Genomic DNA, 15,903 nt, shown 5'->3' on the forward strand with positions numbered 1-15,903 from the left:
GTTCCAAGATCTAGAAAGCAACATTTAACAAAATAAGTTGCCACTTGACCTATTAGATTGACTAGCAGCCATTCTTATTTCTCCTGTTAATGTGAGGAGAGAGTGAAATATTACTTTTGTACTAGCGTATCTTAATTCCATTGATATGAGAAAATGAGTTAGTCAGTTGTGCCGATGGAGTGAGGAAAAGGATTCTTATTTAATAAAACCCTTGTCTATCCCATTATCGGTCAGATTAAGAGAAAACAAACGATTTTATTTTTGAAAAAAATCTATAATTCATTTTGATATAAAAATATAAAAGGCATAATTAGGTTTGATCTTGTTGCCAAGGATTCCACGTGGATAGCAATAGTCTTGCCACGTACATAGAGAGGCGAATTAAGGCTCAATCCCAGATAAGCAGCAATTACTTAACTTTTAAAAGCCATCATATATGGATAGCATAGGTTACCAAGCATCTTAATAATTTTAGTACGAGACTTTTTTGTTAAAAATTTTGGGTTTGAATCATGGAAAGGGGTATAGGATAGGAGATATATGTTACCTATAATTGTATAACCCTGGACATCCATAGAGATCACAAGCCATGAATTGGTATGATTATAGAATTACATATGGCATCAGTAACTAAGACTTGTAACTAGTGTTTTGATTTTGATATTGATGTCCATGTTTGCAATAACTAATCTCATCTTAAAGAACATCCTCCTACCTTGGAACAATTACGATCAACAAGTAAGCCTCGGAGTCTAAAGAGGAACGCCTATCGTCCGATAACAAATGAAATGGTGGGCCATAAAAAGTTTCTTTGTCCTAACTCTTTTGACAAGCTGCAAGGTGGAAGAAATATGCAATATCAGTATGTAGCCAAAAGACAAAATGTGTCAACGGAAACCATAATTCCTTAAAAATTCTCAAAAAAAGATAGTGTCAACCTTCGATTTACTTATGAAAAGGAACTTAACCTCATTATTGTTCTTCATGTTCCAAAAATTAGAAAAAAAAAAAAAAAAGTTCTTGTATTTGTAAATCAATTTTGTAAGAAGGGAAAACTATTATAAAATTCGATAAGTTAATCTTATCTGAGAACGGAGTGTTTGTAAGAAGGGACACTCATATGATGGAATGTTTAAGTTGAGTATTATTATATATATTTCTACTTACATCATTGATTCTTTTATAACTATGTAGCATTGTCATTTATTACATGTAAATTATATGTCATTGATATTTATGGTTACACATGATTTAGTTTTGCATGATTATAATGATAATGAGAAATTTGAAGCATGTAGAAAATATAGAGTTTGTTTAGTTATATAGTTTTTATTACCTATGTTTCCTAAGATTTAAATTTCATGCTCTCAAAACACATTGAAATTCAAACCACAATGATGATTCAACAACTCCTACAAATAAGGATAATTCACATCAACAAGGCAATAAATTTAAACTCTCACCAAAGAAGGAAGATTCAAATCAGTATGAAGATCGCTCAAACGACAATAAAATCAAACCAATGTAGGAAGATTCCAATCAGCACGCAGATCTGTCAATCTTGATACCCGATGAAAATCGTAGACGGTTTTGACTCAGCCGAGGATCATTCCATAGACGATTACATCGACGGTTTCAGACAAAATGTAATTTCGAAGCAAATCATTAACAGTTTCTTTGACGGTTACATCGACGATTTTAGACAAAATATAATTCAGTAGCAAATTGTCGATGGTTTCATCAAACCGTAGACGGTTTTGACCGTTGCTGAATATTTATTGAAGATTTGATATCAATCGCAAACAAATCCAACTTTATGAGATTTGTAATTTACAATTGTACTAAGTATCTCCATTTAAATACTACTCTCTGTATAGCTTGAGTTTTCACATAGCCATGATTGAAACAAAAATATTATTTCTTTCAAATCCACTATTTCTTTTTTTTTTTTCTTTATGGCATTAGAGCCATTGTGAACACTAGGCAAAAACATCATAGTTCCTGCATTATTGTTCAACTTGCTTACTTACCTTCCGCTCCTTTTTCTCTTGCTTTTACCATGGCTACACTATCTCTCAATGTTGGCAACTTCATCACCCTTAGACTTACCCCAAATAACCATCCCTTGTGGCGTGAGCAAGCATTGGCTCTTGCTGAGAGCCAATAACCATTGGGGCATCTCACAAATGAAGATCCAACACCCAAAAAAATACATCATACCAAATCCAATCAATCCCACGATACAGACGACACCATTCCTCAATTAACAGATGCTTTTATAGCATGGCGAAAGTTTGGTCGTCTCCTTTAAGGGTGGATCATTGGGACACTTTCTGAGGAGACTCTCGGACTCTTCGTTGGTCTCAACACATCTCATGCAGTGTGGGAGGCTCTCAAGAATGCATATGCCCAAGATTCACAAGAACGTGAATTTACTTTACGTCAACATGTTACCTATCTTTAGAAAGAAGATCACTCAATAATCACAAACCATATTCACACTTTCAAAGGTCTTTGTGACAATTTAGCAACATTTGGGAAGCCCATTCCAGACCAAGAAAGGTATTTTGTCTTCTCACCAGTCTTGGTCCACAATAGGAAGTCTTCACAATAGCTGTGTTGAAGTCCCCGAGACCATCCTATTATGAGTTGGTCTCTCAACTCCAAAACTTCGATCAAAGATGCAATTGGTTTTCTAGCCACACCAATATTCAAAATTCACCCCTCGCTCATCAAGTGACATTTTATGGACAACAATAGTGATGTCCCCAATCAAATTCTTCAGGCTATCGCGGACCAACACAAAAATTCACGCCAACTGGACGTAGATTCCAAGTACAACAAAAAAGGGACTCAAGACAAGCCTACACAAATTATACCTCTCATGCAAATACATAGCACTATCCTCCACCACCACGTGAATGCTGCATGACACCTGTCAAGAGGGACAAGTATCGTGACCAACAGTGTCAATATTGTGGCATGATGGGCCACATTGCTAAGATATGCCGGTGGATACCAAAGAAATAAGCTCCTCAAGATGACATTCCACAAGCACTTGTAGCATTAACGCTGGACAACACCATCGCTGACACAGAATGGACTACATACACAGGGGCTTCCAATCACATGACTAGGAAGCCAGGTATGTTAACTAACCTTAAAAAACATTTCGGTTCCGACTTAGTGCAATTTGGAGATGGATCTTCCATGCAAATTCTTGCAATTGGAGACTCTTCTATAAAATAATTTTTTTTTTCCTTATCTCTAAATGATGTGTTATTTGTTCCAAACCTAACAAAGAACTTACTCTCTATAAGTCAGTTAACTACTCAATTTCCTGTTGATTGTGAATTTTCTAATGTTGATTTTTGTGTTAAGGAAAGAGAAACAGGACAAGCAATGATGATAGGGAAACACAAGGGCTTCACCAGAGATATATTTCTCTCATCGGTTCAAATTTGACACTTTAGAAGTTTGACATCAATGCCTCGGCCACCCCTCGTATTTAGTTTTGCAATTGCTAAAAAAATAAGGGATTAATTGATGTTAAAGAGACAACATAATCTCGGCATCTTTGTGATAGATGTCAACTAGGAAAACTTAGTCATTTACCTTTCTCTTATTCAGAACATTCAAGTACTAGTATCTTTGAAAAAATTCATTGTGATTTATGGGGACCCACTCCTATTTTTTCTATTGCAAAATTCAGATATTATGCTTTTTTGGTTGATGATTTCTCTAAGTATACATAGAATATTCCTTTACGTCAAAAATCTGATTTTTTTCAATGCATATCTAGCCTTTGAAAAATATGTTGCTAGACAAATAAACAAGCAAATAAAAATCTTTCATTCAAATGGAGGTGGTGAGTTCATTAATTCCAAATTGTCAACTCACTTTCTTTCCACATGCATTATTCATCAAGTATCAGCACCATATACTCCTGAGCAAACTGGTATGGTTGAAAGACACCATAGGACTATAAGAGAACTAGGTATGACAATGTTATTTCACTATGACACCTTTTTTTTTTTTTAATGGGTAGAAGCCTGCACTATAGCTGTTTATCTCATATATTGGTTGCTCTCATCAACTCTCAATTTTGAAACCCCATATTTTGCATTACATGGATCCCATCCGGTTTACTCCTCACTTCAACACGCGACACCACAAGTTCGATCCTAAAACACTCCTTTGCATTTTTGTTGGTTATAATGACAAACAAAATGCTTATAAATGTTTTCATTCATCAAGAAATTTTATTTTTTTTATCTCTCGGCATGTTGTCTTTGATGAGTTAGTTTTTCCTTTTAAGTCTACAAACACCCCATGCATGACAATAATAAAACCACAAGTAATTAGTTTTTTCAAAATCTTGTTACCACATAATGACACTCAATCTTCTATAGGAACGTCCTCGGATTCTTCCACACCTCCATGATTAAGTCCCTTACTGCCACCCCAAGATACAGCAACATCATCCTCACAAAATTCCGTGTTACTTGAACCTACACCTCTGCTTCCCCCTAACATAGTGTCTTATACCACTACGTGTTACCTCACAACACAGTTTCACTAGACACATCACCACCACATGAATCACACACATCTAAAAATTTGGAAATATACCAAATTGTAGTCCCATGGCCTGTGCTTGCACTACCATAATCATCTCACCAACACCCAGCATCTTCAACTTAATCACATTCTATGGTCACTCGACCTAAACTAGGTGTGGTCAAATCCAATCCAAAGTATGCCTTGACCAAAATCACCTTGGCCACCATACCCAGTGTGCCTCACAACATAAAAATTGCTCTAGCACACCCTGGTTCGAAAGCAGCCATGAATGAAGAACTTGCTGCCCTACATCAAAACGAGACTTGGACATGTGTTCCTCGCGTTCCAAATGGGTATTTAAATCAAAACTCAAACCTGATGGCACTTTAGATCTACTCATAGCACATTTGGTTGCTTAAGGGTATCATCAAATTTATGGAGTAGACTACGCTAAAACTTTTTCCTTAGTCTTCAAACCTGGAACAATTCGCATGATTATAACTATAACACTTGTTCAGCAGTCGTCTATTTGTCAACTAGATGTAAAAAATGCCTTTTTGCATGGTTTAATTTCTAAAGACCTATATATATAGCAACCACAAGGAATGGCAAATCCGCAACATCCAATGTACATTTGTAAACTACAAAGAGCACTTTATGGATTAAAATAAGCACCTTGTGCTTGGTTTGATCGATTTAGTGCATTTCTTCCTAAATATGACTTCTTTTGTAGTCTAGTCAACCCTTCATTATTTATTTTTCACTCTGATTTTGGCTCATTAATTTTACTTTTTTATGTGGATGATATATTGCTCACAAGATCTAATCCAACACTTGTTGCAAATTTCATTAAACTTCTAAGTAGTGAGTTTGTGATGTAAGACTTGGGGCCAATTCATCACTTCCTTGGAATGGAAATCACGCAAACAACCAATGGACTTCGTCTGTTTTAATCACACTACGCCTTTACCATCCTTGAAAGCTCCAATATGGTTGATTGTAAGCCCATGAGTACACTGCTTGAAGCTAAAACAAAGATTTCTGTTGAAATTGGTGTGATCCCAAGAGGGGGAGGGGGGATGAATTGGAGATTTAAAAAATGTTTCGGCTAATTCATACATTTCATCGATTTATCAAAAATTATATCCCATTCAAATATAGTTGTGTATGTAAAGTGATTAATTTATGTGTGCAGACATACACATGTGAAGCAAATCTCATTAAACTTAAATGTGTGCATGCAAAATAATTGTATTCATGAATGAACATACACATACTGAATTTAAAGTACAGTAATTAAATGAGATAGAGAGAGTAACGCATGATATTTGTTATCGAGGTTCGGTCAAACCTAACCTACGTCCCCGTCTTGGGCATACCCCCTAAGAATTGCACTATCCTTGCTCACTTAAACGGATGGAGCAGAAGCCATTACAACCTTTGCTTACTAGGTAAGGTAAACCCCAGCTCAATTACTAAGCTGAGCCCAACGGGTCTCCCTTACGAGGTGGATACACCTCAGTTCAATTTACCGAGTTGAACCAAACCAGTCTCACTTATGGGGCTAAAACTCCCCAGTTCAATTCTGGGCTTAATGTTAGACAATTCTAGGAACCCTAGTCCTACCAAAGACCCTCTCACAAATGTGCACACACCAAATACACTTTAGGATGAGAATTAAATTAACCACAATGAACAATATAAATTATATGTGAAAACTACAGGTTGTGGAAAATTCAAAAAGTTATAAGATTCACGTAGACTTGTCCTTAAGAACCTAATCAAGTAGGATAAGATAATCACTTGAAAGATGGTAAATTCAAGCCTTAAAATTAAGCCTAAACATGCAAATTATATATCATTAAAATAAGACACAATCAAACATTCAAGTGTGAAAATTTTTTGGATTTGAAGAGTTTGTTTGCAGAGATTGTTCAAAGACATGCAATGAATTTTTTTGAAAAAAACTACTGGAAGATGAATATTATATTGACTATCTAAGGTGTATTTTAGAAGTGTTTGAAATGAGCTTACTGAAATTATTCGGAATGATAAACACAACATATTCGAACCTTGTTCGGTATCCCGAATGAAGATTTTAGGCGCTACTTGAGATTGTGATTGATCCGCTTGATTGTTGAAGCAATAATCTCATACAACAGCTACTGGAATGGTAAGATGGAGAATGGAGAATGATAATTTCATGGCCTCTCACCACTCAATCTCCAAAGGAGAGGGGATGTGGCCTTTCACCACTCACTCACAAAGGGGGAACGAGCTTAAAGCTTAAGCACAAGATAATAGCTCTTGATTCAATTCAAAATATTTGATGTCCCTAATAACTTACATGCCCAGCTATATATAGAGATGTTGGAACAACCCTCCAACCATAGGTAAATAAAATATAACAAAGCTTTGAATGGAAAATGATAAAGTGAAACCAAAAAGTCAAAAATGTAGAAATTTCAAAACAAATAGTCTCATTCTTTGGCCTTCAAGATGTTCAATAGTTTGAATTAGCTCATCTACCATATACCAAATTAAAGATATGGAAGTCTTCTTTGCAACACACTTTGAACCACTCTATTTTGACTTTTTTTTAGAGAAAGTTATGATATATTTGGTGAAGGTGTACAGCTATCCATGTATGCAGAATTTGTAGACGAATGACTACTATTATTGGGCTACCAACTCGTGCACATTTTAAACTACATGTGTTTCCCTATACCCAAAGAAAGGTATGTGAGTCTTCTTTCCAGCCCAATTGGAATCGGGTTATTTGGGCCTTTGTAGATGAAGTTATGCATTTTTTTGTAAAGGTGCGCAATTGCCTTTACAAAGAAGAATTTCATATCTTTAATTTGGTATATGGTAAGTGAGTTAATTCAAAGTATTGAACATCTGGAAGGCCGAAGAATGAGACTAGGTGCTCAGATGATGGAGATCAACAATCCCCAAACATAACATTTGTTGAAATGGTGTCACGTGGATGCATTCGCTGGGATAAAGGCAACTGCGCACCTTTACAAAAAAATGCTTAACTTCATCTACAAAGGCCCAAATAACCCGATTCCAATTGAACAGGAAAGAAGACTCCCATACATTTCTTTGGGTATATAGGGAAACACATGAAATTCAAAATGTGCACAAGTTGGTAACCCAATAACAGTAGTCATTCGTCCATAAATTCTATAGCACATGGATAGTTGTACACATTCACCAAATATGCCATAACTTTATTTAAAAAAAAGTCCAAATAGAGTGGTTCAAAGTGTGTTGCAAAAAAAGACTTCCATATTTTAATTTGGTATATGGTAGGTGAACTAATCCAAAGTATTGAACATCTGGAAGGCCGAAGAATGAGACTATTTGTTTTGAAATTTATACATTTTTAACTTTTTGGCTTCACTTTATCATTTTCCATTCAAAGTTTTTTATATTTTATTTACCTATGGTTGGAGGGTTGTTCTAACATCTCTATATATAGTTGGACATGTAAGTTATTAGAGACATCAAATATTTTGAATGGAATCAAGAGCTATTGTCTTGTGCTTAAGCTTTAAGCTTGTTCCCTCTTTGTGAGTGAGTGGTGAGAGACCACATCCCTTCTTCTTTAGAGATTGAGTGGTGAGAGGCCAGAAAATTATCATTCTTTATCTTACCATTTCAGTAGCTGTTGTGTGAAATTATTGCTTCAACAATCAAGCAGATCAATCACAACCCCAAGTAGCGCCGAGAATCTTCATTCGAGATATCGAGCAAGGTTCGAGTGTGTTGTGTTTATCATTTCGAATAATTTCAGTAAGCTTATTTCAAACACTTCCAAAATATACCCTAGATAGTCAATATAATATTAATCTTCCAATAGTTTTTTTTTAAAAAATCCATTGCATGTCTTTGACCAATCTCTGCAGACAAACTCTTCAAAGCCAAGAATATTTTTATACTTGAATGCTTGATTGTGTCTTATTCTATGGATATATAATTTGCATGTTTGAGCTTAATTCTAAGACTTGAATCTATCATCTTTCAAGTGATTATCTTATCCTACTTGATTAGGTCCTTAAAGACAAGTCTATGTGGATCTTATAACTTTTTGAATTTTCCACAACCTGTAGTTTTCACATATAATTTATATTGTTCATTGTGGTTAATTAAATTCTCATCCTAAAGTGTATCTGATGTGTGCACATTTGTGAGAGGGTCTTTGGTAGGACTAAGGGTTCCTAGAATTGTCTTACATCATATTGGTATCAGAGCCTTGGTTTGGCTAGGTTGGCTAGTTTACATAGCTTGACTAGTGGATTGACCCTCCTTTTTACTTTGGCTGATTGCCCCATTGGGTATTCCTTGTGTTGGCCTAATACCCATTATATGGCAACTAGGTTTGGAAACGCATACCGAGGTCGTAGATCTGATTATGAACGAGGTAACATCCTTGATGACCTCCAAGAATAAGTCCTTAGATTGAATAGGGACCTAGAAGAGGTCTTAACTAGAATTGAGAGGTTGGAAACTCAAAACCCACAAGACCCACATCAAGAAAGCATAGAGCAACCCTTAGAACAAGAAAATGAAGGTCAAGAGAGGCCTCCATCTAGGGAACGACCTCTGTCCCTGAATATTCAACCTCACTCTCCAAGAGGATGACCTCCTCCTCCACCAAGATAACCTACTCCCAGAGCTAATTACGGGAGACCCCAACATCGTGATCCTTATAACCCATACTAGGATGATGAGGAATATGACTTGGATGAATTTCAAGGTTGAAGAACACACTGTAGGGACCGACATGATGCTTACGAGGACATGACTAGGAAGGTGAAGATAGAAGCCCCTACATTTGATGGTCAAATGAATCCCAAACATTTTCAAAATTGGTTAGCTTAGATGGATGCTTACATTGAGTGGTACAGGATGATTGACCCTCATTGGGTCTAATTCGCTAAGATGAGAGTGATTAGGCAAGCAAAACTCCATTGGATGAATGTGGAGAGGTAAGACGCTCGCCTACATTGTAGGCCGATTGAGCATTGGGATTTGATAAAAAATAGGCTTATTGAGATGTATGTGCCTATTAGCTCCGAGGAGCGCCTTATGGATCAACTCTACAGCTTGCGCCAGGGTAATATGACTGTTTCTAAGTATATGACTTGATTCGATGAGTTGTCTATTAGGTGTGGAGTTGAGGAGACAGAACCAACAAATTGCTACATTCCACACTAGGTTAAGGCCTGAACTAAGGAGAGAGATGTTTCCCTATCATATAACATCTCTTGAACAAGCATTTAAACTAACTCATGACTTTGAGTAGATGAACAAAGGGAAAATGGGAAGGTGGTATGGCAACCCCTCAAATGAATCTTATCCTAGGAAAATCCAGGGCACTGACAAGTCTAAACAAGCATCTGCAGGACAAGTCACTTCTCATAGGAGCAGCCCCACAGTCCAACAACCATTGGCGTAGAAGTATGTTTTAAGTGCCACAAAAGGGACACTTTGCCAGGCAATGCCCTAATATGAATTTAGCAATTGAGAGGGAAGAGGAAGAGGAAGAAGATGATGCACCATATGATGTTGAAAATGAAGCGGGTGAAGATGTGCTAAGTAGTGAAGATGATGAGAATGTGTAGCTAAGTGTGATGAGACGTCTTATGGTAATGCCTAGGGGAAAGGAAGATTGACATCGTACTTCTATTTTCTACACTTATATCAAGTGTGAGAGTAAAAGCTGCAAGATGATCATAAATGGTGGGAGCTGCATGAATGTGATTTCAAAGTCAGCAACTGAAAAGTTGAGATTAAAAATAGAGTCTCATCCCAACTCATATAATGTTGCATGAGTCAATGCAACCATCATGCCAATAAGCCAAAGGTGTTTAGTCCCCATTAAGATTGGAGAGTATGAGGACCAAATTTGGTGTGATGTGCTCCCCATGAACGTTGCTCATATTCTATTTGGGAGACCTTGGCTATTTGACATGGATGTCTCACATAATGGGCGTGCCAAAACCTACTCTTTTAAGTGTAATGGCAAAAGAATCATTCTCAGTCCACTTGAGCCCAAAAGTGAGAAAAGCAAGAAGAAAGAGAAGACGAAATGAAAACAAGCTAGTCGATCCTTACATATTTTGAACAAGAAGGACTTGGAGTTTGAGAATCAAGAAACTCAAGTCGTTTATGTGGTTGTTGTCAAGGAAGCTGAGCTGAAGAGTCTTAAGCAGGAGACACCTTTGGAAGTATTGCCCATACTTTTTGAGTTTGAGGATGTCATTTCTGAGCCACCGAGTGAATTGCCTCCGATGAGAGATATTCAATATGTTATTGATCTTGTTCATGGTTCACCTCTACCTAATTTGCCATGTTATAGAATGAACCCAAAGGAACATGACGAGCTAAAGAGGCAAGTAGATGAACTAAGGGAAACGGGTTTTATTCAGGAGAGCATGAGTCCATGTGCATGCCCTGCCCTTCTCACTCCCAAAAAGGATGGCACGTGGAGGATGTGCATTGATAGTTGAGCTATCAACAAGATAACCGTCAAGTATCGATTTCTCATACCTAAACTTGACGACATGCTTGATCAGATGGCGGGATCCAAAATATTTTTCAAGATAGATCTTAAAAGTGGATACCATTATATTAGAATCCAACCAGGGGATGAGGGGAAAACTGCTTTCAAGACAAAGGATGGGTTATATAAGATGTTAGTGATGCCCTTCGGCTTAACTAACGCACTAAGCACTTTCATAAGAGTTATGACCCAACTTTTAAGACCTTTCATAGGGCACTTCCTAGTAGTCTACTTTGATGATATCTTGATCTATAGCCAGACTAGGGAGGATCACCTTCTTCACTTGAAGACCGTCTTTGAGGTCCTAAGAGAACAGAAATTGTATGCAAACCTAAAGAAGTGTATCTTTATGACCACACAAGTCATCTTTTTAGGGTTTGTAGTCTTTAACAAGGGAGTTTCTGTTGACCCCGAAAAGGTCAAAGCCATCAGGGATTGACCCACTCCCAAAAACATTCACGAGGCAAGGAGTTTTCATGGGTTAGCCACATTCTATAGAAGGCTCATCAGAAACTTCAGCACTATCATGGCTCCCATTACAAACTCTCTCAAGAAAGGTGAATTTTCATGGTCAAAATCTGTAACCAAAGTTTTTTTTGGATATTAAGGATATGATGACTAGAGCACCAGGGTTACGTCTCCCCGATTTTCAAAAACTATTTGAGATTGCATGTGATGCCTCGGGAGTTGGCAAAGGAGTGCTTTGTCAAGGTCACTCGGTTGCATGCTTCAGTGAGAAGTTGAATTAGGTAAAACAGAGATATTCCACTTATGATAAAGAGTTTTATGGTGTAGTGCAGTCATTGTAACACTAGAGACATTACCTCCTTCTCCACGAGTTTGTCTTATACTCTGACCACCAGACCTTTTGGTATTTGCATACTCAAAGGAAGTTGGGGCATAGCCACATAAAATGGGTCGAGTACATACAGAAGTTCACCTTTGTGCTCAAATACCGAGCTAGTGTTGAGAACAAAGTAGTTGATGCTTTGAGCCGAGTCGTAGCCACATTGCAGACACTTCATATTAAGGTTATTGACTTCGAAAGCATCAAACATGAATACCCTCAGTGTCATTACTTTTATGATATATTCTCTGATTTGCTTTAGGGTACTTCTATTATTCACCCCGATTTTATCATTCATGATGGGTTCCTCTTCAAGGGAACGAGATTGTGCATCCCATCCACGTCTTTACGTGACCAGTTGATTGAAGAGTTACATGCGGGGGGCGCCGCAGGTCATTTTGGTAGGGACAAGACAATTTCTATGATAGAAGATAGGTTTTATTGGCCTACTATTAAGAGAGATGTTGCCAGAATTGTTTCTCACTGCCGCACATGTCAGATAGCTAAGGGCAGGAAACAAAACACTGGGTTATACTCTCCATTGCCAGTACCACACATACCTTGGCAAGACATTAGCATGGACTTTGTGCTAGGACTCCCTAGGACTGTGAGAGGAAATGATTTAGTATTTGTTGTTGTGGATAGATTTTCCAAGATGTCACATTTTATTCCATGCAACAAAACACATGATGCATCTAAAATTGCCACCATATTTTTTCAAAAGGTAGTGAGACTTCATGGTCTTTGTAAGACTATTATTTTTGATAGAGACGTTAAATTTTTTAGCTACTTCTGGAAAACTTTGTGGGCAATGCTAGGTACCACACTCAAGTTCTCAAGTGCTTACCATCCCTAGATCGATGGACAAACTGAAGTGGTAAATAGGAGCCTTGGTGACCTACTACGCTGCTTGGTTGGAGACCATATCACCACATGGGATTTATGTCTTCCTATGGCAGAGTTTGCATTCAATAGCTCAATGAATAGGACCACAGGACTTAGCCCTTTTCAGGTCATCATTGGTTATAGTCCTAGGAAGCCTATAGACCTTATTCCATTGCCACCAAAGTTTAGAGTTAGCAAGTCAGATGATACTTTTGCAAAATACATATATGACTTACACTCTGAGATCAGAATGAAAATTAATTTGAGCAGTGAGCATTATAAATCTATGGCTGACATACATCGCAGATTGCATAAATTTTCAAAAGGTGATATGGTAATGGTTTGGATTCGTCCCAAATGAATTCCTTCAAGAAGGGTAAGAAAGCTTCATACTAAAAAGATGGGACCATTTAAAGTCCTAAAGAAAATAAGCTCTAATGCATCAATGTTAGATATTGCTCTTGATTATGGCATAAGCAATGTATTTAATGTTGAGGATCTAACTCATTTTCTTGAAGCCAATTCTTTTTCAAAGCCTAGCCATACTAACCTCGCAGGTGATCCTTCCCCATTTATAGACACAGATACTACTAAAGAGCCAAAATTGCCTTTGCCACCACCATTAATTCCACCTAAGAAACCTGAGCAAATTGAAAATATTTTGGATGATAAAATAACACACACGGGCTGGATCATATAAAAAATTCTTGGTCAAATGAAAAGGTAAGCCCCTATTATAACAAAGTTGGATCTTAAAGGAAGAAGTTCTGCGCCACAACCCAAAACTATACATCAAGTATCTTCAACAAAATTCTTTGGGGCAGAATTCTTCTTGGCCAAGGGGAGATGATGGGGATCAATAATCCCCAAACATAACATTCACTGAGATGGTATCACATGGATGCATTCGTTGGGATAAAGGCAACTATGCACCTTTACAAAATAAAAATAAAAATGCATAACTTCATTTACAAAGGCCCAAATAACCCGATTCCAATTGGGATGGAAAGAAGACTCTCATACCTTTCTTTGGGTATAGAGAAACACATGAAGTTCAAATGTGCATGAGTTGGTAGCCCAATAACAGTAGTCATTCGTCCAGAAATTCTGCATCACATGGACAATTGCACACCTTCACCAAATATGCCATAACTTTTTCTAAAAAAGTTCAAATGGATTGGTTCAAAGTGTGTTCCAAAGAAGACTTCCATACCTCTAATTTGGTATTTGGTAGGTGAGCTAATTCAAAGTATTGAACATTTGAAGGGTCGAAGAATGAGACTATTTGTTTTGAAATTTCTACATTTTTAACTTTTTGGTTTCACTTTATCATTTTCCATTCAAAGCTTTGTTCTATTTTACTTACCTATGGTTGGAGGGTTGTTCCAACATCTTTATATATAGCTGTGCATGTAAATTATTAGGGACATCAAATATTTTGAATTGAATCAAGAGCTATTGTCTTGTGCTTAAGCTTTAAGCTTGTTCTCTCTTTGTGAGTGAGTGGTGAGATTATCATTCTTCATTCTCCATCTTACCATTATAGTAGCTATTATGTGATAATATTGCTTCAAAAATCAAGAGGATCAATCACAACCCCAAGTAGCGCTGAGAATCATCATTCGGGATATTGAGCAAGGTTTGAGTGTGTTGTGTTTATCATTCTGAATAATTTCAGTAAGCTCATTTTAGACACTTCCAAAATACACCTTGGATAGTCAATATAATATTCATCTTCCAGTAGTTTTTTTTTAAAACAATCCATTGCATGTCTTTGAGCAATCTCTGCAGACAAACTCTTTAAAGCCAAGAAGATTTTCACACTTGAATGCTTGATTGTTTCTTATTCTAAGGATATATAATTTGCATGTTTAGGCTTAATTCTAATGCTTGAATCTACCATCTTTCAAGTGATTATCTTGTCCTACTTGATTAGGTCCTTAAGGACAAGTCTACGTGAATCTTATAACTTTTTGAATTTTCCACAATCTGTAGTTTTTGCATATAATTTAAATTGTTCATTGTGGTTAATTAAATTCTCATTCTAAAGTATATCTGGTGTGTGCACATTTGTGAAAGGGTCTTTGGTAGGACTAGAGTTTGTAGAATTGTCATACATCAAGGTTGAGCCCAACCGATCTCCCTTACGGGGCAGAGATTTCCCAATTCAATTTCTAGGCTGAACCGAATCGATCTCATTTACGGGGCTGAGACTCCTCAGTTCAATTCCGAGCTAAACCCAACCTGTGTAATAAAACATTTTTGTACATATTGCATGCTTCAAACAATAAGCTAGGATGTACACATTTAAGCTCATAAAATGCACACTCTAATATGATATAAAATATGTTCTTTAGAGTAAAGGTGCTTATTAAATAATTTTTGCACAATGAATATATGTGTGTATAAAATATATAATCTCTAACAAAGATTTTTGGAAAATATGGAGTTTAAGTTCAAGATAATATTTGTGCAATAAATAATTTCTCTCAATAATTTTTATCATGAAAATAATCTGGAGAAACTCAAACAATACTCTTACAAATGATTTTAAAAAATAACTACTAAGTGAGAGTGTATGCATGTGAGATGATAAAATAAGTGCCCAAATAAAAATACTCTCTTCAAAGATGATTTTTGAAATAAATGAATGAAAGAGAGTTGGAAAGATTTGTTTGAAAAAATTGCCCCAAAGAAATGATTTTAGTAATAAAAATTGGTTTGAGGGAACTTTGATTAACAAAAGTTTAGAGAGAATTTGGAATTAACCAAAGTTGCTAATTTGAGGTTATGAGGGGGTATATATAGAGTTTTAGAAAATTTTGACTGTTGGGGACACACTTGGTATTTTTGAATTTATTTAATTCAAACTTAAGCGTGTTTAGGCGTTGAAAATTAATCCAACCCGAGAGGTTCGGTTGACCAAGGGTAAGGGTCGGTCGACTACTTTTATAAGTTCATTCGAAGACAAATTTGAACTACAGGCTTGGTCGACCATATCAAGGTGTTTCTAAACCCTTTGTGGGTTCGATCG

At 36.6% G+C, this 15,903-nt stretch overlaps 1 protein-coding gene across 5 annotated transcripts in view; it reads left to right on the forward strand.

The window, feature by feature from the left end:
- The window catches only part of LOC131157863 (protein HIGH CHLOROPHYLL FLUORESCENCE PHENOTYPE 173, chloroplastic), a 71,074-nt gene that overhangs the window by 21,850 nt on the left and 33,321 nt on the right, over nucleotides 1-15,903 (forward strand). The window contains exon 14 of one of the 5 annotated variants that reach the window (XM_058112286.1): nucleotides 3,382-3,733. The exons of 3 other annotated variants lie outside the window; for them this stretch is intronic. The gene's annotated coding sequence lies outside the window, so the exon portion shown is untranslated. Of the gene's footprint in view, nucleotides 1-3,381; nucleotides 3,734-15,903 lie in introns of those variants that run through there. One more of the 5 variants, XM_058112287.1, reaches the window with a different exon arrangement.

The sequence above is a fragment of the Malania oleifera genome, chromosome 6 (genome assembly GCF_029873635.1).
Source record: "Malania oleifera isolate guangnan ecotype guangnan chromosome 6, ASM2987363v1, whole genome shotgun sequence".
Lineage (NCBI taxonomy): Eukaryota > Viridiplantae > Streptophyta > Magnoliopsida > Santalales > Ximeniaceae > Malania > Malania oleifera.